General features: G+C 43.6%; 1 protein-coding gene across 9 annotated transcripts in view; it reads right to left on the bottom strand.

Moving 5' to 3' along the window:
• Positions 1-24,038, bottom strand: part of R3HDM1 (R3H domain containing 1) — a 642,394-nt gene that overhangs the window by 68,419 nt on the left and 549,937 nt on the right. The window lies entirely within an intron of this gene.

Below are 24,038 nucleotides of genomic sequence, written 5' to 3'. Positions count from 1 at the left end.
CATTTTTTTTGTGATATTCCTGCACTAGAGTGGTTTATCAAAACCGTCATGGCTTTACCCATGGCCACCATTATATGGACCGCACAACAGTTGTGCATTGTATTTGGGCCTGACTCAGTAATCTATCCTCAGTTCACAAAAAAAATCGCTAGAGATTGCTGCAACAGAATGAAAGGGTAATAGGCACAATTTTAGGCTTTCCTCCATGCATGTATCCTAACTGGGACTTGAGAATTTGATGTTGGAGTAAAGTATAACTCACAATTCTATGGATTTGTTTTTGGTTGATTTTAGAATAAGCGTGTGAAGCGCTACATGAATAGTGTGTATCACAAGGGGTCCACTGACTTACTCTCTGCATACCGAAAATAGGAGATTATACATCATATATTAAACCCCACAGTGTTTATTTTCAATGTTAAAACGCTGTCACTGCATAAAGCATAGAATAGTAATTGTCCACCTCATGAAAGTCTAAGGCGTTGTAGGTGGACTGGTGGTGGGTAGAATCTTTAGTTGTGGACATGTGCAGGCTTGTTTTGTTGCACTGTCATATTTATTGATGTGTTACAAATGTATGGCTGACGTATAGTGTTGTCGTAGTGTTGCCTATTATGTTATATTGTGTAGAGTTGTTGATGTATGATTCTGCTGTGATGTGGCAGTGTGATATTTTATAGTGTTGCATTTTTGGGTCGAACTGTTTGCATTTTGTGTCACTCTGCTGCAATGTTATGTTAAGTTGTGTTACTATTGTTGTGCTGTTGTCTTCTTGTGTTGGGTGAATTAAGGGTGTGTTGTCATGCTGTGTTATTGTGCTTGGTCATGTTGATATGTATTTGTTTTGTGTTGCTGAAATGTGTGGTGTTGCCTTTTGTTGGCATGTTATTTGCAATATTTTATTTTGGTGGTGTTAAGTGTTGTTGCTCTTTATTGTTCCTGTGTGCTGCTGAATAATTATACAGCAGAGGTGTGCTAAATCAGACTTCTCCAATAAGTAGCTCGTGAGCTACTGGTAGTTTTCCAGTATTTCTCCTCTGTGCAGCCCAGCCTACTAAATTAGAAGCTTTTGCTTGATTTTATGTATTCCAAAATTGAAAACTGTGTACATGAGATAAAAATGTGTATTTTTACAATGCATTAAGCTAATGTTTGGCGAAAAATGACCCAGTTTCCAAAATATATTTAAAGAAGCTATAGGAGTGATAACTCAAACGATATAGGGGAGACACTACTAATATTATTATCTTGGTGCCATGGTGTTGGAAAATGGGTTATTGGTAGGGCAGGTAGGTACCTACACCTAGCAACAAGCCACAAACCTCCACGTAAGTACAGTTAGGTCTCAATAAATTAATCCCAGCTCTACCCTTGGTAGCTTGGCATCGAGCGTCAAGGCTTAACTTAGGAGACAAAGTGTAAAGCATTCAAATATCACAAAACAGTAATTAAATAAAACACAGGGAACAGTTTAAAAATCCAAAACCAATTTATAAAAATAGCTTATATTTTTATCTTTAAAATGACACAAAAACGATTAAAATCGGTTCAGGGGAACCGGAGATATGAATTTTTAAAGTATTATTATTTTCTAGCGCTCAGAAACGAAAAGCGCCAATCGGGTCATCTGGTTGCACCAGGACCGGGGCAAAGTCAAACTTTCAGGCCGACCGCGATGGAGCCCTGCTCGGCTACAAGTCGCGGGATGCCTCGGTCAAAAAGTTACCTTCTGACTTAGTCTCTTTTTCGATGTTTTTCTTCCCCGGGACGAACCTGCCAGTTGGATCCGACCTCCTGGAGCCCTTGTCCGGATACGCGAAGTCGGTTTCCTCGGTGGTGATTTTTACCTTCGGACTTAGTCGTTTTTTCGAGATGAAAATCCTTCGACCGGGGTAAACCTGGATCTTGATCCGACGTCCGTGGAGCCCTTCTCGGATACGATGGCTGGAAGGTCCCGGTCAACTTTTTACGTTCGGACTTAGTCTTTTTTTCGGATGTTTTTCTTGACCGGGACGAACCACGAAGTCAGGCCGGGTCGCGGTTGAGGCAAGCCGGCTAGAATTTCCGCGTCGAGTCGGTCACTTTATGGAGCTTTTTTCTAAAATTTCTCCAATCTTTTCCAAACTTCTGGGGCTTCACCCAGATGTTCTTTTAAGGTTCTTTTGGGGTCCACAGCTCACCCCAAGGGTCCAGAAGTTCTGTGATGGTCCTTGGGAAGTGCGGACTTCAACTCCCAGAGTGCACCTGGCGCAAACTCCTTTTTGGCCACTGGGCAGTGGTCAGCTGGTCACTTTTTCAGGAGTTGGTGCAGGGGACTCTGGTTAGCAATTTTTCACCTGTAGCAAACAGGGAGTCCCTCCTTGAACCAGTGGAAGCCAGGCAAAGTCCTTCTTGTGGTGAAGCCCAAGTGTGCAGCTGGTGCAGTCTTTCTGAGTGCAGGGTCCAGATGCAGGCCAGGGGTCCAGCAGGGCAGTCCTTCTTCTCCTTGTAGTTCTTTCTTCTTGAAATTTGGTGGGGATCTGAGGCGTGGGTGCAGGTCTGCCAGTTTTATCCTTGCTCCTGGGTGAAAAGCAGGGGGGCCCTGGTCCTCCAATCAGGGACAGGGTCGTCCCCCTGTGATGACCACTTCCTGGGAAGTGTGGCAAAAATCCATCCCAGAAGGCAACAGTCTCTAAAAATCCAAAATGGATGAATCTGATTTTTAGAGGAGAGATCTGGCTGAGCCCACCCACTGGTGTGGCTAAAAATCATAAACACACCCCTCTCCTGCCCTCTCCTAATCTAATCAAGGGGGCCCCTAGCTGTCTGGGGTTGCAGGATGTGGGGGTGTTGCTGGGTGCTCCAGATGTCCTTCTCTGCCTTTGAAGACCAGTTTGGCAGCCCTCCCCCTTCCTGCTTCCCCATCTGCTGAGGGGAGATTCTCTCCCCCAAGCACATTCCTTTGTGTGAAGTCAGGCCACTTCACACCTCATTAAAGTAGCCTGGCAGAAGCTGCTGCAGGCTGGCCAATCAGAGCACAGCAGCAAAAACAATGCAGAGCTGAAATTGGCAACTTTTTAGGTAAAGTCTAAACTTTTTACCTGCACTAGTTATATTAAATCCAACAACTGGAAGTTGTGGGATTTATTATAACAATCAATTTGATACCAAATTCTTGGTATGTAACATTTAAGGAGACTTTAAAATTTAAAATAAAGTCTGCCCATTCTAGCCTATGAAGGCCATTTACTTCAATGAGGGAAAAACAAATTTGGCTGTTTTTACCTCACCAGGGCTTATAAATCTATTTTTATAAAGTCCCTGCTTATAGTTACATGGCACCCAGCCCTAGGGGCACATAGGGCACACCTTAGGGGTGACTTATATGTAAAAATAAGGTAATTTAAGACTTTGGAAGTACCTTTAATTCCAAAGTCGAATTTGCATATAACTTTAATTTAAAAGCAGCCAGCAAGGCAGGCTTGCTTTTAAAATGACACTGGGCACCTCAGCAATGCACCTAGGTGTGCACCACCTATGCTGTGGTCCCTAAACCTACATGCCCTACCATATACTAGGGACTTATAGGTAGGTTAACTTAGCCAATTATAATTAGCCTAATTTGCATATCCATTTTACACAGAGCACAGGCCCTGGGACTGGTTAGCAGTACCCAGGGCACCATCAGAGTCAGGAAAACACCAGCATAAAGTGGAAAATGGGGGCAAAAAGTTATGGGGCCTCTGCAATCAGCCCCAGTTTCTCACACATGGTCATTGCAGCTATGGCTGTCATGTTATTCATATAGAGACATTCCAAATTAATAAAGCCTTTAAGATTATTACTGGCAACCATGCCCGATCCACTAATGCAATCTTGTCAGACATAGTCACTATTACAAAACAAATAATATTAGTAGCTCAGTATAATTGTCATTGAATAGAAGTAGCTCCTGTTACAGAATAGGTTGGAGAACCCTGTGCTACATTAATGTGTTGTGTTTCAGCTCTGAGCTGTTGCGCTGTATTTGGAATGATGTGATAATGCAGAGTGGTTTATTTTTTCTAATCTTGTTTGATGTAGGGTGACAACCCATCCGTAATTTATACCGACTGTCCGTAAATTAGCCATAAGGTGTGCTGTCCATCATCCATTTTTCCACTGATGACATTTGTCTGTGCTAAAATACAAAGTTTAGCACCGACCTTTGAGATGCCTCTGCTGAAGTGGAGTGCTATGATCCCAATGAAGGGGCAGAGAGCTAAACTTGAAACAAGCCTTTTTGACAGGATGTCTGCTGCCTGAAAAACGTAAATGTGTGCAACTGGCTAATCTGCAAATACACAGGCTGCTTGAAAGCTTGCACTAGAGTTAACTGATCAAATCCCTTGAAGCTTTCTGAATGAAAGGATTCTTCTTTTTGAAAGGGCGTTATCAGCTCATCTGCAGTGAGTCCTTCTAAAAGAAAGTCATATAAAGTGTTTTCACCAGCTACAAGCTGTGTATTACTAAAATGTAGAATTGGAAAAACGTTTCTCATCTTAAAGCTAATTGCTGCTGCACATTCTGTGGTAGCCTGTCTTTTACTGCTTGTAATTACAATTTTAAATTATGATTTACACATTCACAGTGCTTTCTGGCACAGACTGGGACCTCACTCAAACACCCAAGTCACTTTACACCAACCAGGATTCAATTTGGTTGTTCTCTGGTTGCACATACAGACATCCGCAGTGATTGTATTACCAGCAGAGGTTTCATAGTGTGTATTAAGTATATTATTTCAAATCTGGCCAGGAAAGCTGCAACGGCATTTAAAAAAAGAAAAAGGTCACTGTTTTCATGCCTCAAAATGAAATTGACATTTTCAAAGCATAAAACTGTAACGCATAAAAGAAAGCAAAATGGATTTCCTCTGAACATGGTTCATTTTTTGTATGTACTATATGGTAAGTTGGTGTGTATACATTCTTTGGGGTTGTTACATTTACACGTGTTGCTGTTGGTCATTTTTCAGCCCATTTATAGTTATTCACTTCCATTGTTTGGTGGCTGCTGCCCAGCCTTACCTTATCAAATGCATAGCTACCCTCAACAACTTGTTTCTGGAGTTTCACAAATGTCTCCATCAACACGGCAAATATGGTGTGGTGGTAGAAATGCGAGCTGCTTCTGGTGTTGGTTGTCAAATTCTATTTAGTGAGCAAAAGCCTGCTAGTTTTCAAATCCTTCATTAAATCCAGCTGCATGTGAGTCTGGTGTATATGAAGCAAACCCAAGAACATAAACCTATTTTGGTTTCTCCGTGTCAACCATTCATTTTTTTAATGTACAACCTCCTCATATGTCTGTAAAATTTACCTTCTGTCCTGAATTATTGTCCAGAACTTTGACCCTCTGTCCTGAATTTTTAGAGTGACTGCCTTGAATTTGCTTCCATGCAAGGTGCATGACGCTGTTACTCCTGTATTGCCAAAAAACACCTGACCCTGGAGGAAGTATTAACTAGAACATCAAAAAGAAAGCCAAATTCGATCCAGCTCGAGCAAATGTTTAAAAGGTTAAATAAGGACCCCAAAAATCTGTGCGTCCACTGCGTTTGCCAATGTAGCTGCATTGCTTTTATGCTTATTTTTAATTATATCCAATATCAAAAGGGCTAATAACAATACTATTCTAAAGTAGTACCAACATATCATAGGGCTTTTCATTCAATACCATGCTCTGCAGCTCGAAAATAATGTATGCTAACCAGACACAAAGCAGCGTTCTGAGAGAACCTCATGAAGCAGCCTTGTTAGGTTGTAATGCACAGACAGTAGGTCATCAATGAGAAGTAGCTTTCACAGGCTTTACCTGCCTTCCATGTCTGCACTCCATCTGTTAAGGAGCTCCCTGTACTGCCACACTGGGTGAGGACCATGGATGGCCATGCCCTAATTGCCGGTCCAGTGTGTCGGTCCTCAAGGCCATTCCTCAGTAGGAGAGGGTGATCAATTTTGTTTCACCACTGGAGTTGGCAGAATTTTGGCAACTCCATGTTAGGCCTGTAATGTGGAGTTCCAGCCAAATTCTGCCAGCAGTTGCATGACAGAGGGTTTTTTCCCCTCACACATAGCTCGACAGCGGGGTTGCTTTTTAGCCAATGCATAGCACATTTTAATGCACAGAACAATCCATCAGGAGCTGGTTCTCTTCTGCACTGCTCGACCTCTCTTTGCATCCACATAACCCATGAACAGTGGATTGTCCACCTGGAGCTTCTTGGTACGATCAAGGTAAAACACCAATGCACTTTTTGAGTCCAAGTGGTGAAGTCTCTCCTCTTCCTTAGAAGTGCGTGGGGGTGTAAAAAGTAGTCAATGTGATGGATAGGCCTATATGAAAGGGCGTGACCACTTTCGGCAAAAAGGAAGCCCTAGTGCGAAGCATCGCCTTGTCAGGATAGATGGAAAGATGGGGTGGCTTCGAGGAGAGTGCCTGCAGCCCACTCACTCTGTGTGCAGAAGTAATGGCCACAAAGAAGGCTGTATTTAAAGTGAGAAGCATGAGCAGGCAGCTATGAAGTGGCTCAAAAGGAACACACATTGAAAAACGTAAGATGCAGATTCAAATCCAATTGGGGCATTATGAATGGTGAAGTAGGGAACATATGTGTAAGATTCTTCAGAAATCAACTGACAATAGGAGATTTAAACAAGGACGGACGGTCAGGTAATGTCAGAAAAGCAGAGATTGCAGACAAATAATCTTTGAGGTTGCCCAAAGCAGAGCCCTTCTGTGCCAATGAATAAACAATGTATAAACAGGAGCTCAGATAGAGGGGCAGAGTGGGTGGGTCAACAGACTTGTCTGTACACCATGCCACAAATTTGTTCCATCAACAGGCCTATAAGCGTTTTGGTGGAGTGACGCCTGGCTACCAAGATAACGTTACAGACTTTGGGCGGAGGATCAAAAGCTGTGAAATGCAGCTGCTTAATCCCCATGCAAGAACATGACGACTGGACAGGTTGGGGTGATCAGCCATCCCCTGTTGCTGTGACAGAAGATTCTCCCAAAGGGGCAGTGTGATGACAGAAAGTATGGCCATGCTCAAACCAGACTCTGTGGCCAGTCCGGAACCACAAGTATCAATTGGGCCTTGTTGTTCTTGATCTTCTTGAGAACTCTGGACAGAAGTGGTATGAGCAGGCAGGTGTACTGGAGGCCTGAGTCCACTTGAGATGAAAAGCGTCGCCTCCTTAGAAACTCCAATGCGCATAATAGCTGACATTGCGTGTTCACTGCGAAGGCGAATAGATCTAACCAAGGCTCTCCGCGCTGCTGAAAGAGACCTTGCGCCACCTCTGGACAGAGAAACCATTCGTGATCGACCAGGCATTGTCATCTGCTCTGTCGTTCAAATAGCCTGCCAAGTGTTAAACCACCAGGGAAACATCCTGATGTTCCAGCCATGTCCAGAGGAGCAGAGCCTCCTGACAAAGGGTCCACAACCCCAGTCTGCCCCATTTGTTGCAGTACCACATTGCAGTGGTGTGGTCCGTGAACATCTGGACTACTTTCCATTTGAGAGAGTGAAGAAATGCTTTCAATGCCACTCTGATCGCCCTGAGCTCCAAAAAACTTATGTGGAGCACGGACTCCATTAGAGACCAGACGCCTCTGATCTCTGCCTCTTCCATGTGGCTGCCCCATCCCAGGAGTGACGCATCTGTCATTACTGTCAGATCTGGTTGGAGGAGAGGGATCTGCCTCTGACCTATTTGCGATTTGTTAACCACCACTGTAGATCTTGTACAGTTCCCTCCGAGATCTGGACCATGTCAGAGAAATTCCCCCTGATGCTGCGCCCACTGGAACTTCAGGTCCCACTGCAGAGCCCGCATATACCATATGGCTTATGTCATCAGCACCTTGCAGGAGGCCATGAGGCCCGGCAGCCTCGGAGTCACTGTACCCGAAATCCAGGATAGAGGCTGAAACATCGGTATCATAGCCTGAATATCCTCAAATCAACACTAGGAGGATAGGCCCGAAACTGTGCTGCGTCCAGAACAGCTCTGATGAAGGGGAGCGTCCGAAAAGGAGTCAGGTGTGACTTCGGCACAATTATAGTGAACACCAGTGAATGCAGAAGGTCTGCCTTAATTTGGAGGTGGGAGGCGACAGCCTTGAGCGAGCCCGCTTTCAAAAGCCAGTCATCCTGTTAGGGGAAGACTGAAACCACTGACCTGAGTAGATGAGCTGCGACCACTGACATCACTTTGGTGAACACCTGAGGAGCGCTGGTAAGGCCAAAAGGGAGCACAGTACATTGAAAATGCTTGTGGCCTACTGTGAACCGCAAGTACCATCTGTGGACAGGGATGATGGGAATATGGAAATATGCCTCCTGGAAGTCCAACGATACCATGCAGCCTCCTGGAGCCAGGGAGTGAGGACCCTGAGTTAGAGTGAGCATTATGAAATTATCCTTTTTGAGGAAGAGATTGAGGGACTGGAGGTCTAGGGTAGGGTGGAAGACCTTAGGGTGGAGGCCCTTGTCCTCTTTGGGTACCAGAAAATAGCAGAAATAACAACCTACTTCTGGCACAGGGACCCTTTCTATGGCTCCCTTGACCAAGAGAGCCCTAAACTCCTTGTGGAGACTTAGCAAGTGATCCTCCGTTGTCGGATTGTGGCATGGATGGAGGGGTAGTCTCGAACGAGAAGCCCATTCGGACTATTTTCACAACCCACCTACCTGACGTGATGGATTGCCAGTGGGGCAGGTGATGGCGAAGCCTGCCCCTGATGGGGAAGCATCACACTAGAAAGGATTGGGGGCTTTAGGAGGAGGGGTGGTGAACTGGGCAAACTGCTGGCTCCCTGATCTACGAGGATGTTGGATACCACATCCTGGGCCACGTAGAGGCTTGGCAGCATGGTGGCTGGAGGGAAACTGACATGGTTAGGGCACCCCTTCCAAAGCCACGAAAGGGGTTCAAGCAGTCTGGAGGGGACAAGGGGCAGCTGCGAGGTCCAAGGACCTGGGAGTAGCCAGGGACACCTTAAAGCGCTCGAGCACAGAATCTGCTTTGTCTCTGAAGAGATGGGAGCCATCCATTAGCATGGAGTGGGCATCCCTGAAGAGCCAGACGTCCTTAACCGAGCGTGGCAACTCAAGGCCACCATCAATACAATCGATCTACCTAGTGAGTTGGTCGTATCCAGTTCACAACGTATCATGAACTTCGCTACATTTCTCTCATCTACCACAGCCTTTGAGATTCCCCCAGGCCTCCTCTGGGACCTGTGGCAGCACCTGTGCAACCAAGTACCAGAAAGTATAGGTGTAATGGCCCAACAGGGCATGCGGTGTTCATGGACCACAATACCAGGCTGGAGGAAGAAAACATCCTCTTCCCAATCTGATCCAGCCTCTTGGATTCCCTATCTGGAGGGGCAGAAGGGAATGCGCCTGAGGACATAGAGGCTTGGTCAACCAAGCTCCAAGGGGTAGGGAGTTGCGTAAGGAACACAGGGTCATTATGGGCTGGTCTATGGCAGCGGGTGATTGTCCTGTTCATAGGAGCCTCTGTGCTGGGTTTGGATCAACCCCCAGCAGGACATCAGTGAAGGCTTCATTAATAGGCAAAAGGCGTTCAGAAGAAAAAGCCCAAGGTTGAAGCACCTAAGTCAGGATAATAGTCCGGACTGTCACCGAAGCCACTGTGGAGTAGGATGCTCCCTCCTCCGTAGCTACGATAGGGTGAGAAAGCATGCCAGTGTCAGGGGAAGTGTCCAGACCATTGGATTCACTCAGGTTTGTACGCTAGTCAATAGGGTCTTCAAGCTGGCATTCTAAAGGGTGCAGCAACCCCTCCCAATCCTCATCGTACCCCAACCCATAATAAGAAGGGTCAGGATCCGACCAGGGAGCAAGGTCCCTGCTGAAGTCAGAATCAGCGTCATGTGACATCGGTCTGGCTCCGTGTGTGAATGAGGATGGGGTCGACACTGACTGTGGGCATGGGCATCGTCTGGGAAGGTTGAGATGGCACGACTGATGCTGGTTCGGTGCTGGTAACAGGTCCCTGGGTCCCCCCAGAGCTGAGGGTGAAGCCACCGGAGCAGATCCGAAAGGGGACCCTGCCAAGACTGCGTGGCACAAAGGCACTCTGGCGGAATCGGACTGCTCAAATATGAGGCGCACTGCCTCATAGAACTCACTCAGTTGAGCAGGGGTGGCTCTGGCTCCCAAAAACTAGGGGAGGTGCATAGCCGATCCAGAAGCAGGCTCAGAGGATGGAGGCCTAGAGCGACCACTCTCCTTTTCCCGCGTTGCGTCAGCAGACGGAGGGGGTGAAGTTAAAGAATGCTTGTTCTTCAATTACTTCTTATGCCTTGACTTACCCAATCGTTCAGAGGACTTGGAATGGGTTGATGAAGAACAGGGGCTCCGCGACTGTTCTCGGGACCTTCCTCTCGACCGTGAGCAACCCAGAGCCAAGTGCCGGGCCGCAATTAGCTTAAGGGACCGCTTCCTTAAACCTTTAAGATTCATGGTCCGGCACTCAGAGCACGACCTCAGGTTGTAGAAGTGCTCTAAACACTACAAACACACAAGGTGCAGATATGTCACGGATATCATCCGATGATAGGAGTTGCAGGGCTTGAACCCGGTTTTCCGTGATGACATCTTGACACACTGGAGTGTCAAAAAAGCTTCTACAAAAAGTAGAAAAGTTCAATCAAAAAGTGACAGGAGGGTTAGCCCTTTTTCGGATCTGCATGGGGCTGGCACTGAAAGAAAAGAACTGACGTCAGCGTGCTGGAGTGGCGTCTATATAGGTCCTGCAAAATCATATCTGGTGCGCACAACACCGATGACGGACGCAGAGCTGATGCCACCTAACGGCATGCAGGGGTACTGCTTGAAAAAATCTCCAGATCCAGACTGATGAGTAGGGGAAATTCTAAGGTAAGGAATCTGAAACTAGAAGTCTCTATCAGATATGTGAGTTCAGACTACCAGTTGTCCAAAAATAATAATTTAAATAAATACTTCTTAATGTAGTGCTATAATGCGCCTATTAGGGTCAAAGCTTCCACGTTAAAGAACAGTAGCACCCAGGATAAGGTGCTGCATGTCTAAATGATAATAAGATCCCAAATGCAAGACCTATTGGCTATGCAAATTCTTGTTATATTAAAACTTTTTGCACATTTTTTTAAGCATCCTGTCTTATACTATGTGTAATGCAAGTTTTAAACAATGACTTACATATTCACAGCTCTTTCTATCATCAACTGGGACCTCGTAGCACTAAACATACACCAGTCACTATTCTCCACTGCACCAACCAGGATTCAAGCTCTGATTACAGACATACAAACACACACCTCTGCAATGCATTAACTAATCAAGGTTTCATAATGTATGTGCATTTCTCACTTACTAATTTAATTTGCATATATTTTTCATTTAAGCTGTGCCTTATTTTATATAGTTACATTAAAGTTAAAGATAAAAAAAAAGTTATGGAATATTTTGGTCTTAGAGAATGTTTTGGCCCCACCCCCTTGCTCACTTACCCCACCCCTATCCGTTGCACACAGCATCACAGCTCCCCTACTTTTTTTTTTTTTTATGCACTTTGACCACTGGATCACAGTGACACATACAGGTCTTGAAAGGATAAGTCGACTCACAAAAGGGTTGTGGTTGGGTAAGACAAAAAACGACTGCAGGAGCAGCGTGGCACACACAGGCTGAAGGGGCAGGGTCAAACAGAGGGAATCGTAGACTGCAGGGGACCAGAAACAGTTGCTACAAGCAGACTAAGGTGCACAAAGAGCCATCAGGCTTGCACAGAGGGTGCAAAGTATACGGGACACACAAGGGAGTCAAGGAGGTGTGGGGTACAAAAAGCTGCTGTAGGAGATGGAGAAGCACAGGGGCGGCAGGGCTACAGGAAGAGACAGGAGCTTCAGGGGCAAGGTACAGCAGCGTATAGAGGCTATAGGGGGCACAAAGGGGATATCAGCGGCGCAGAAGCACACAGACTGTAGAGTGTGTATGGCACATAGATGAGATATGGAGGGCAGTGAGTACATAGAAGGACTTGCAGTGCAATGGGCCGTAGTCTACAGGTAAATGCAGGGGGCTGTTGTGGAGTTTGAGGGCACAAAGAGGATAATGAAGGAATATGCAAGACAGAGGTGATTTTTAAATTAATTAGGCAGCAGTGGTTTTATGTTTGCACCTCCATAAGGATGGGTTTAGTAATGAGGCACCAATTAACAAAACGTGGTAAGCAGGTGCTTAACTTGGTATTCCACACTATGCTACCAACCTAGTGTATACTATTCGTGAGGAAACCCCACAAAAGCAAACATATATATGAATACCGAATCACATACAAAGAAACAAGTCCAAAAGGTTATAGTGATCAATCAACATCTATAATTATGTTAAGATAAAATGACTAAGCTGAGATCTATTTGTATCAGTCTATCACAGATCAGTATATTCTGAAATGATTCCAAAGCATCTTATCAAAAAGAAGAGTCCATTAGTTGAAATCTTGTGGCAGCCAACAAGTTTTTTTATCAATACTCTTTCTCAAGGCTGCAAAGTTCGAAGAATGAATACAAAGATAATCGTGATACATAAGTAAGAGTATACTTTAATTGAAAATATGAAGTAGTGAAGTCAACAACCATGTAATAGTGAGAGGTACCAGAAACCCCAGAAAACTGACACTAGTGTGTCGCAGTAAGATCTGAAAAACGTTCAGAGTAAACATGCATACACATTACATTAAAGATGACAAAGATACCAACAATGAAAGTGAAGAGGTGCTGGTAAAGCTTAGTGTAACTGAATCTAATGATAATAAAAAATGTCAAACGTGAAAGTGAGAGCCAAAATAAAATATGATCAGCATGATGTAACATAGCCCTCTCAATTACTGCTCATATATTATTGAAAAGCACGTCAAAAATAATTATGCATGTGAGTTAATTAACATGTTGCACAAAACTGATTAAGATGAGGCAGAATATGTGTGAAGTTAAATAATACAACCATCAACTGTGGGTGTGTTCTAATATCAGTGAGAGGAAAAAGCCAAAATATGTCCATCCATGTGGTCTAGTTCAAGAGTATTATGCTACAAAAGACAACATGAAAATAAAGGACTAAACTGTCCAATTATGGAAAAGCATTGTCCATAATGGAAAAAAGAAAGCCCCCAAAAAATGAAATATATAAAAAAATAATAATAATAATAATAATTAAGTTGTATACAGATTCAAAATGTCCTAAATATTGCTGATAAGCCTTCAAACTTATAAGAGGCCTTCTGGATGCGTGCGAGTAGTCTTGGCAGTAAGTTGTGAATTAAACGGCCATGATGAGCCCTGATAAAAAAAAAAAAAAAAAAGAAAAACAGGAGTTGCCGCAATATATAGGTAACAAATTTATACCTTTTTAAAAAGTTATACAATTCAGTATATTTTGGTAAACAGAACTGACATGGCCTTGGGGGAGCAATCTATTTGAATCCTGTGCATCGCCAAATGTGGCACAAACGCTAAAATACTGCGCTCCCCAAAAAACAAACGGACTAAAGTACCCCTTTCAAAGGGGCGCCATCTTAAGCGTTCCCACTCAAACATTCACTTGATAGAATTTATCGCATGAGGGCCACTTATTTGTTCAGTACTTATTAAATTTTGGCAAGATAAACTGAGTGTTATCAAAACATCTATAACCGATTGCAAGAAACAGTGAAATATCTCCACATTAATCTGTATATGCCCTATTTTGGCGGTCCCTCATCCTACTGAAGCACCCCCGAAGAGTTCAAGGTTGAATCGCGCAGTTAGGAGAGGAAAATATTTTATTAGATCCTGTTCTTGCCTTCATCTTTAAGAGTTTGGTGCAAAACATGGTTTGTATAAAGAAAGGCGGAATGATTGCGGAATTATCAAAAGTTTGGAAAAAGTGAAGAACAAAAAATTAAACAAAGAGTATTTGGTTAGTTATGTGACCAGCCTAAATTGATGAAAGGTATTAGATGTGGAGTAGAATAGTGAATAAATTCCCATATTATGTAATGGATTATCAATGGCCTCATAATTTCAAAAGCAAATAAAAAATGGATCAATACAGCAGCAAAAGTAAGAGTGCATAATGCATCCAGCATCTGTATACAATAAAGAACGGTGCACATGTAAAAGGAAATTTGAGAAATAAGATTAAATAGAGTGACATCTCCCAAAGTAATTAAGAAGAATCCCACACTTATAAGGAATAAGCTAAAAAGTGAATCATTAAACAGCAGTCATTTCACACTCATGCTGAAGGTATAAATAATACTGGTTCATAGTATATCAAATGTTTGTATGTGATTAAGTATTTATATATAATTAACATTGCAGTTATTTGCAAGCACCATCCAGCTGACTTCAGACTGAACTATAGGGTCTCATATGTATGTATCCATTTGGTAACCACTCATTAGCATCAGATGATAAATCCATCAATCAAAGAAAACAATAATAATCTAATGTCTCTGTCCACCAAAAAAACATGTAGCTCTATATCAGAATTGAGTCCAGAATCCACTGTTCTAAGTCTGGTAATCCAATATATCTCCAGTCTTAATGTATGAATTCTGTCATCCCGTCTTGGGTGTATCTGAGATAAAGTAACACCACAAAATCTTTATTTGGTAAATTCAAAGGTTGTTTGCATGGTACAAAAATGAACTGACAGTGGATAATTATTACTCCTATTTCTAGTGGTTCTGATGCATTCTTAAATTCTCTCCTGAAGTGGGTGAGTTGTGCTGCCCAGGTACATTTTGTGACAAACACATGCAATACTAAACCACAAATTTGGTGTTACAATTGATGAAGTGCACAAGATGACATGTAGTATTAGTACTGTACTGAAAACTCATTAACCTGCCAAGTGCAAAAGGACAGACATTACATGAACCACATTTGTAAAATCCTTTAGGTGGTGGTAACCAACTCTGAGACACTCTGGTTGTTTGTGGGTTCAGAAAACATGGGCATAACATATTCTGCAATGTTTTACTTCTGCTGTACGTTGCACTCTTTCTTTGGAATAATGTTACTAAGCATGCTGTCCAACCCCAGAATGTGACAGTGTTTATGCAAGATTTTATACAAAATATGACTAGAACTATTGTATAGTGTGATGAATGTTAGCTTTCGATTGTTTCTGGATGGAGTTCGTTTTCTGCCCAGAAGGGTCTGTCTGTTAACCTTCAAAACTCTTTGTTTTGTTCTCTGAACAATTTCTTTAGGGTAACCTCTTGTTTAAAAAAAAAAAAAAAAAAACTTTCTTCCAAAGCTTCCAATTCGTTCACTAGTACAGAATCGCCTACGGTGTTTCATATCCCCATAAAGTATAGCTTGCATTTGTGATTTCGGATGTGAACTAGTTGCATGAAGAATAGAGTTGCAGGCTGTGGGTTTTCTGTAAAACTTAGAGAGAATCTTGGATTCTATGTCTGGACCGGAGGCTTCGGATTATGCCTCCCCCTCTTTACTGTAACAGCAGCCAATCAAAACCAAATAAACTTTAAAATGCATATCCCATGAGCTCATAGTGTCCTCCAATCACATGTGTTAAGTCCCATATAAATAGCGCTCACACTGTAGTCCTTCCTCTTTCTTTGCCTCAGCAGCAGTCAAGCTAAGTGTTTCTCTATCACTATATTCTTACATATAGTGTTTGGTTATTGTGTTTTATTAGTCGGGTTGGTAGCAGTATATTCTCCGCTACCAGGGTGATTTAGGTTTGATATATATTACTGCCAGGTGAAGTGGGAGCAGGGAAACATAGCAGAGCATGCTCAGAGCAGGGCCGCTTTCCACTTTCACTTCTTATGTTCGCGCACTTGCGGTGACCCGGACCGGGTTTATCTCCATTCCTGTCGGCTCTCAATGCTTGTGCAGCAAATAATGCTCCAAAATCCCCTCTGAATTCCCGGTGGGGCGCAGAAATGATATTTAGGGCCTTGTCTTAGGGAATGCACTGGTGGCTCCATTCACAAATAAAAATAATTTTTGGAATCTGGCTTGAAGCAGTTTTAACTGTTTCTCTTGTATCTTATATGCGGCATTGCATTTGCCCAGGGCTTCACGGCCCCCCTTTAACGGCTTTCACCCCTCACTGCCTCTAGATATTATCAGGCAATATGGCGTTAAGGAGGAAGGATACACAGAATATGCTGAAATACCATATGAATAGCGTACGGAAGAGCATTTAGTAGAAGCACTGAATAATCAAGTGCAGGCCTCAGTGAAACAAGCTTTAATTAAAGCTTTGAGGCCCTTCACACAAACCCTGGTCCGATTTGGTAGAAGAGAATTTTGAGGTACTTCGGGGAAATCCTTTTCCAGGATGATCAACTACGGGGACTTTCCCCTAGAGCCTCAGGTGGGGATGGCGTTTCGAACTCTGAAGATCAGCAGAGATTTTGTAGCAAATCGCGACCTCAGTCCTTTGGGACCATGAATATAGAAATGTGACACCTTTAGGGGTGACTATGAATGCCATGGAGGCTTCACCCCAATTTACTGATGCGTCTCGTACTCCATCTTTTGAATCGGATGCTACCCTGGAGGATTTGCATTCACCACCTAAGCGAAAATGCAAGACATAATATTCCTAGTGAACACCAGTAATGCCTAAGAACCTATTGTTTGAACCGGAGGACATAATTCATCGTAGATCTTCAGAGTGGATACCTTGCATGGAAGTTGCACAGTACGTGCAAGATAAATTACGCAAAGGTTTTGAGCATGAAGTGTGCAATACTCTTCGATCAGAATGTCCTAAACCATTTTTGTTGGGCAAGGTGGCGGACACGCCACAATTAGATCTGAACATGGCGCCGTTCCTAAAAATAAGTTTGCGAATGACCTTAAAAAGGCCTAGACAGGGCAGATGTCAAGATAAGTTACTTGACATTTCAGGGCCTCTCACAAAGATTTTGGAGTTAGCAGTCCAGGCAAAGGAAGCTAATGCCCAACTGGCCCCTGTGACATATTTGAATAAACACAACAAGCTATTTGCCTGTTAAGCAATGCAAACCGTGCTATGTCAACTGAACCTAGGAAGTCGTTCCTAATGAGAATGAATCCTAAACTGACCAAACTGGCCTCCTCGGAGGCAGGCACTATGGCGAATGGACTGTTTGGGGACAAATTTGTCAAGGATCTTGGGAACTGTGTGTCCACGTTTCTGCCTTAGTCAAGGCACAAACATACATAAAAAAAAGTTGGCCCTTTTGCCAGGGCTGGACGCTTCAGAGGCCAAGTGCCTCTCCGTGGTACCTACCAGACTTCCAGAAGCTGTCCAAGAGGCAGAGGCTCCCCCTCTGGATCTTCCTTGTTCTATCATTCCCGTAGCAGAGGTGGGCACGGCTGTGCCCAAACAGGCAGATATCTAGGTGGTAGCACCGTGGATGCCTCTTACACAGGTGTCATTCCAGCCTCCAAAGGCCTTGGTTGGGGGGAAGTTGCAAGGGTTTTTAATGCAACTGGGAGCAAATCACTCAAGATCCTTGGGTGCTGCAAACTGATCAGGGCCACAGAGTGGAGTTTTACTCCACTCTCCATCAGAACTCTCAACCAACTTTTCTTCTTTTTTCCTGAACAGCGAGCTCTTCCATAGACTAAAAGCTTCAGTCTCTTCTTGCAAAAAGAGCAATTGTACACACTACTCCGCATCCACAGGGCTTTTTCAGTATGATTTTTCTGGTTCAGAAAAAAGACAAGGGTTTCTGTTTGGTTTTAAATCTAAAATAAATTCAACTCCTAGATTGTTTATCGCCACATCAAAATGGAGGGCATACATTTACTTTGAGGTCGATTACAGGAAAGGGATTGGCTGGTCCGTTTGGATCTCAAACATGCTTACCAGACAGTTCCCATTTTCCTACCCCATCAGAGATTCCTCCAGTTTCGGTGGCGTCACCAGTGGTAAGAGTTCACGGTGATGCCTTTTAGCCTGTCATTAGCCCCTTGGTGCTTCACCAAATTGCTCCGATGGGTAGTTCAATTCCTTCAGGAGCGAGGGGTGCATCTGATCATATAACCGGTCGACATTCTAGTTATGGATTAAGAGAAGGACACGGCCACCATTCATCTCTCTTGGACCATCCAGCATCATAGGATATGGGTTTCATTATCAACTCAGAAACGTCTGTTCTAGTTCCTACTCAGATGTTAGAGCTTCTGGGCTTTTTGCGGTTTAAACAAAAAAAAGATTTTTGATCAAGTAAGAGTTGAGGGTGGTGCTTGCCTCTTCGACTAGATCATTGAGGACAATGGCATGCCTGGAAGGGGAGTTAGTATCTTCCATCCAGGCAATTTTTCTGGGCCCAGTATATAATCAGGCACTACAACGGTTGAAGAAAATAGTGCTGTCGGTGGAGGAGAGGATGGAGATGAACTGGTGGCTGGACCATATGGATGCTTGGAATGGCAGAGCGATCTTTGCTTTGGTCCTGGAAGGAATAATAGAATCCAACACCAGTTGACGAGGTGCCAGGTGTGGACTGGTGGAGATTGAGGTGGGGGAGGGACGCATTGGTCTCTGGAGGAACTCCGCTTGCACATCAAGTGCCTGGAACTTCTGCAGGGCAGTTTGCGGTTTGCACTCTGACCCCTCACGAGAACAGCAGTTGCATTTTGTTAAAAATGGACATTGGCTCAGCGGTACGTAAATATCAATCGTCTGGGGGTGAACACAGTCCCGTATCCTGTTGGAGATCGGTAAAGATTTTTGGCATTGTTGTCTCCAACATCAAATATCAGTGACAATGGAGTATATTCAGGGTTGGAACAATGTGATCGTGGATTGGAACTCTCGCTTCCTGAGAGATTTCAGCGATTGGAAGCTTCATCCTCGGTTTTCCATCAGCTCAATTAGCGTTGGGGCCCTTGCAGGATCGATCTCTGCCACTTGACTGAATTCTCAACTTCCGATCTTTTATTCTTGGAGGCTGGATCCACTGGCAGCCACATCGGATGCATTTCTTCAGTCTTGGACAACAGATCTTCTGTATGCAATCCCTCCTTTTTCGATGATCTGGAGTGTACTGTCTCGGGTGGGTCGGCAAGAAGCAGAACTGGTCATGATATCTCCTTGCTGGAATGCTCAATCCTGGTTTCGGGTAGCAATGGCACTGTCATGTGCTCCACCAGTACATATTCTTCCATTTCTGGATCTCCTCTTGGATCTGATGGGCCTACCACATCTGTTGGAGGTTCAGGGGCTCTTGTTCCTCATGGTGTGGAGACTTTCAGGACTCATTGGCAAATACCAGGAGTTTTTCAATACGCTATGTTTTTCTTGTCCCAGTCCTGGGCTCCCTCTACTCAAACAGTATAAGGCCGTCTTGTGAAGATGGGTATGTTGGTGTAGCAAGCAGAATGTGGATTCTGTGGAAGCAGGAGCTCATTTGATTGTGAATTTTCTATCAGAGTTAGCTGGTCAAGGACTAGCCTATAGGACTGTTAACAGTTTCAGTTAGCCCTTTCAGCAGGTCATCCTTCGCTGGATGGTAGACCTGTTGGTGAGCATTCTCTAGAGAAAAAAGGACTTATAGGTATTAGGATGGTACATCCTCCACGACCCAAATATTCTTCTTCATAGGATGGAGATGTTGTCCTGAGATTTCTTAGAACTTAGCCAGTGAATGAAGTTTATCTCGCTAACAACTGTCAGCAAAATTAACTCTTCTGTTTTGTCCGATATCCTGCAGATGTGTTTTGGATGTGTGAGCCTTGGATTTAGCAGGTAAAGTATTTACTCCTTCGGGAATTTCCTTTACGATTTCCAGGCGTACGAAGACGGCGTCTAAATGCATTAGGTATGCTTTTCCACATCATAAGAAACTGTGTGTGGTTAAATGTATCAAGGCATAAGAAGACTGCACTTGTGAATTAAGGAGAGATTTCAATGGTCAGTTGCTGATTTCTTTACAGAAACCTTTTCACTCAGTCACTTCTGCTACTTTGGCCAGATGGGTTAAGTGGCTATTAAATGAAGTGGGGATTGATGTCTCCACTTTTGGAGCTTACTTGGTAAAGGGCTCTATTGGCCTCTAAGACTTTTTCTGTTGGCTCTTGTTAGGAGGATATCATGGCTGTGGCAGACTGGGCTTCGGATTACACATTTAAAGTGTTTTATCATAAACCCACTGTGGATGTTGCATCTGTGGTGGTGAATCAACAAAGCCTCCAGTCCCGACATAGAATAAAACATTTTCATCAAGAATTTACAATTCTATTGAGGACACTGAGGTGAGGGTTATCCCACCTGGTAAAATGTTATGGTCACGTAAAATCAATGTTTACACATTAATATAATATGGCTTAGATACGATGCATTGTCTGTCATTATTGCTATCTACGTTTTTCCCACCCTTTATGGAATTATGTAGATCTATAAGATGGATGTTCGTTGCTGTTTTATATTTCAGGTTTAGATGTGAAGGCGACATGAAGAATGGTGTTGGTTCACTGAGTTTACTTTATTATTGCGAGAGAAGTGGTCTCATCTGCAGGATGAGATTTGGCTGGAGGAGTTCTTCGGTTCCAGAGTTGTTCATTTGGAGTCAGAATGGAGACTCATTTTGAGAAAATAACAAAGAGGAAGGACTACGGTGTGAGTGCTGTTTAAAGGGGACTTAACACATGTAATTGGAGGAGACTGTGGGCTCTTCGGATATGCAGTTTAAAGTTTAATGGGTTTTGATTGGCTGCTGTTAAAGTAAAGAAAGCAAAGCATAATCATTGCCCTTGATAGAACTGAAAATGTATGTGTAAGCTTGAAAATGTTTTAGTATTCCACATAAAGAATACCATGTAAGTATTCTATTTCTGTGTGGTTGTAATGATATGCTTCCTTTGTCTTTCGGCATTCATTTATATGCAGGTCAGAGGTACAAGCAGTGTTGTGTAGTCATTTTAGTTATAGCTCCATGCACGTTATTTTAGCATACTAGGCCTGCCACTATGCACTTTAGCCTAGATATATTTTATTCAGCTTCGTTTTATTATTCTTACAATAGCCACTTTTGCGGTCTTGCTTTATTTCTCACTATCTAGCTGTTTTTGCCTAGGCCAGCACTACGTTCTCAAACAAGACATCCTTGCGCACTCTGTGCTTCTTTCAAGGCTGCAGCAAGATAGGTTGCTAGTGAACGTGGTACAAGTTTTGTCTCTGACATTCATAGAAAAATACACATCCTTATGTAGGGACATTTTCTCAGAACATCAGCTGTTTAATTATAAAAACACTTCCCTGTCCCTTACACGTTCGAGGGAGATTCTAGCCAGAGAACCAACACTGTACGCTGATTGCTGAATGCTTCGCTACAGCTGCTTACGCAGACTTCAGGCCTTTGCTCAGGTATGGGAGATGATGTCTTCCCAGGGAAACCTGAAGAGCAGAATTAGAGCTTAACACGGTGTGCTCTACTATAGCCTAGGTAGGAATTAGTTTATTGATTCATGTGACAATATGGTAGTGTTAATCCTACGCTTTACTCTCCTTATCACAATTTTAACCTTGTCATGCTGCATCGTCCTGGTTATTGCAGCACATGCTTTGCTATCTAAGATGCAGTCGCTTCATTAAAATCTTATTGAAATATATACTGCCGTTGTTTGTCATTGTGTATGTGAGACTAATGTAACAGAGAGAAACAGATGAGACCTGAGTGACCACGGTTTCCCTGAGAAATCAATTATGTCATGCGCTCAGCTGCACAATCATCCGTGCCCTTGGGTGGAGATGAAGCACTGCTAGTTAGCCAGACCAAACCCCGGATTAGGGCGACAGGTGTCACCTGTAGTGGGTCAGACTCAGTCTCCCACACCGCAGGTGATTCTGCTGCTTAAAATCCAGTAGTCTCATTAGAATAATGAGAGCCTACACAACAGCAGGGTTAGGGGCACACACCCCATTATACACTGACACACCCACAATCATGAGTCCACACAACAAACGTCCTATGCCAACAAACTGAACATCCATAAGCCAATATAACTATACAACAAACCCATCTTCTTATGTCCACATAGCCAACATCAAACACCCACACATATTCAATCATACAGCAACACAAGCACACTAACCGGAAGTCCACACCAACAAACCACATCATCTGCCAAACACACCCACGATTATACATCAACACAATGAACATCAAACTCCTGTCCTAACCTCTACAAAAAAAACAACAAAACTCACAGCAAAAAAAAAAAAAAAATAGGAGGAAGGCTTGATGAACAAGTTCCTTACCACCAGTAACAACTTCTGATAGAGACTACTTAGGTGCACATTCCTTACCTTAGAATTATCCCTAGGCGTCAGACTGGAGCTGGACAGGTAGATGGGTATGCGTGGTCATTCGGCTCTACATTGGCATCGTCCATGATGAAAGTAACATGAGCGATGCTTATATAGGTGCCACCCCCCAACATGCCTATGTCAGTTTCTTTTATCAACTTTGCACGCCAGGAGCGCGTAACCACAAGGAACAATGATAACTGGTGTGAATATCTAAGGCCCTTAGAAGGGTAAGTCTCACACTGTAATCAGTTCGCAGACCAAGGGAGGGTTGGTAAGGAATCTGCGGCTAGAGTCTGTACCGTATAAGGCATTACTAAAGGTAAGTAACTAGTTCATCTGATAGAGACTTCTAGCTGCAGATTCCTTACCTTAGAACAGATACCCAAGCAATACCTCCCCGGATATAGGCTTGCAAACAGATCAGGCCAAGAAGTCCTGCAGGCTCAAATGGGCAAAATGCCCAACTTGATGGGCCCGATTGTCGAGACAGTAGTGTTTGGTGAACATATGTAGTGATGCCCATGTAGCTGCCTGAGAGGTGTCTATGACAGGACCCTCAGGAGGTTGCTTTCTGACCAATGCGTAGTAGATATTTATGCAGTGCACTATCCATCATAAGATAGTTTGTTTCTGCATTTAGAAGGATGAGAAGTATCAAAGAAGGTAGGTAAGTTGATGGTCTGGCCTACATGAAAGGGTTTTACAACCCTCAGCCTAAAGGCGGGACAAGTCCTCAGAACCAGCCTGCCGGGTGAAAGGTGGGTGCACAAGAGGGTGGACAAAAAGTGTCTGCATTTCACTAACCCTCCTGCAGATGTAATGGTAACTAAGAAAGCCACCTTCAGGGTTAACAAACGTAGTGGGCAGTTGTGCAGCAACTCAAGAGGTCTGCACATAACGGATGAGCGGACCAGATTTAAGTCCCATTGGAGCATGATAAATGGTCGTGGATCAAACAAATGTTGGAGACTTTTGAGGAACCTAGTCACAACAGGGGTCTTGAAAAGGAAGGTTGATCTGGTAACTGCAAAAAGTCAAAATGGCAGCTAAATAGCCCTCAACTGTGCCCAAAGTAGAGTAAAATTTAGGAAAGGTGTGCTGAGAGAGGGTTGATGTCCCTGGATGTACAAGTTACTTACCTTCGGTAACGATATATCTGGTAGAGATATATTCTGTTGCAGTACCACGTAGTGGTAGTGTTGTCCATGAACACTTGCATTACTTTCCCTTTGAGAGAGGGAAGAAATGCTTTCAACGCAAGCCTGATCGTCCGTAGCTCCAGAAGACTGATATTGTAATTGTAATCTTATTTATATAGCGCTTACTACCCCTGACGAGGCGTCGAAGCGCTTTTCGATGAGTAGCACGCTACTCCGGTACCCAACAAGAATTAGTGATGGATTAGTATAATTTAATAAGGAGTACAGTTTTAGTATTATTATGAGTTAATTTGAGATGCGGATATGAGAGTTTGTTAGTTAGATTGACTGGAGTAATGGAGGGGTGGAGGAGGAAAGAAATCCAGAAGTGTTAATTGGGAGTTTATCCTTCATTTACTCAATCCAAAGGCTTGAGATGAATAAAAGGGGAGCGGAGGGGAAGAGGATGTGGAAGGGTTAGGGAGAGCAAAGTAGCAGGGTGAGATGAATGCAGGAGAATT

Source organism: Pleurodeles waltl, chromosome 3_1 (genome assembly GCF_031143425.1).
Source record: "Pleurodeles waltl isolate 20211129_DDA chromosome 3_1, aPleWal1.hap1.20221129, whole genome shotgun sequence".
NCBI classification, from domain to species: Eukaryota; Metazoa; Chordata; class Amphibia; order Caudata; family Salamandridae; genus Pleurodeles; species Pleurodeles waltl.
Note: the sequence above shows the minus strand (reverse complement) of the source record. Positions and strands in the feature narration are given on the sequence as shown.